Raw genomic sequence first — 848 nt, forward strand, 5'->3', positions numbered from 1 at the left:
AAAGGGGAGGAGGGGGTTGCAATCCTGCTTTGATTCAAACAAAGCTCCCTTCAAGGGGAAAAGGGGCTTTGAAACAAAAAGCAGAGGATGCAGGTTGTGCATGATGCTTGGAGCCCTGCATAGGGGTGAGCCCTGCCCGCAAGTTTCCCTGTTGATGGCTGAGAAACACTTACCGGGGTGAAGACCTGGGGGTGGGAGCGCAGTAGCTGCTCTCCGTGTATCTCTGCTATCTGCGTAGTGGTGATGCTCACGGCTCTAGGCACGGGCTGGGGTGCCCTGACTGTGCGTGGTACCCTGGGGGGGCTGCATGTGATGGATACGCTCCCACCGCGACCTGCAGCTCCGCACCGTGCTCCTGTAGGTACGTACGGTCGCGTGTTGCCGTTACATGCCGTGCGCATGGATTTGCAGTCACAGCTTTGAAGTTTGTATGTTAATGCATGCAGGAGATGCAGCCGGTGATGCGTGCCCACGTTTTGTTATCACGCGCTCTTCTATATCCACATGTGGGAATATGCATGTAGCCGCAGGGGATTTAAACGTATGGATGCACAAGAGAAGTGCGAGACCAGCAGCACAGCTCGGCAGTAACATATAATAACATGGGCAGTTTCGATCGGCTTATCTGTCCTGGAAAAGCGTGCGGATGATCAGGCAGCAGTTGCAAGCGGACTGGGCAGCTTTTGCTCCTTTAAAAGTGGAGACGAGCTTTCTCTAAGCGTCCTCCAGCAAACTGTGTGTCTTCAAGCAGTCTTGGGAAGCGGCTTCTTGCTGAGCACGTGAGATCCAGCCGCAGCTTTGGGAGGCAAGAGATGGGGTTGGGGGGGGGGGGAATTTTTCTTTTTTGT

This window comes from Aptenodytes forsteri, unplaced genomic scaffold (assembly GCF_000699145.1).
Source record: "Aptenodytes forsteri isolate BGI_AS27 unplaced genomic scaffold, ASM69914v1 Scaffold236, whole genome shotgun sequence".
Classification (NCBI taxonomy): Eukaryota; Metazoa; Chordata; class Aves; order Sphenisciformes; family Spheniscidae; genus Aptenodytes; species Aptenodytes forsteri.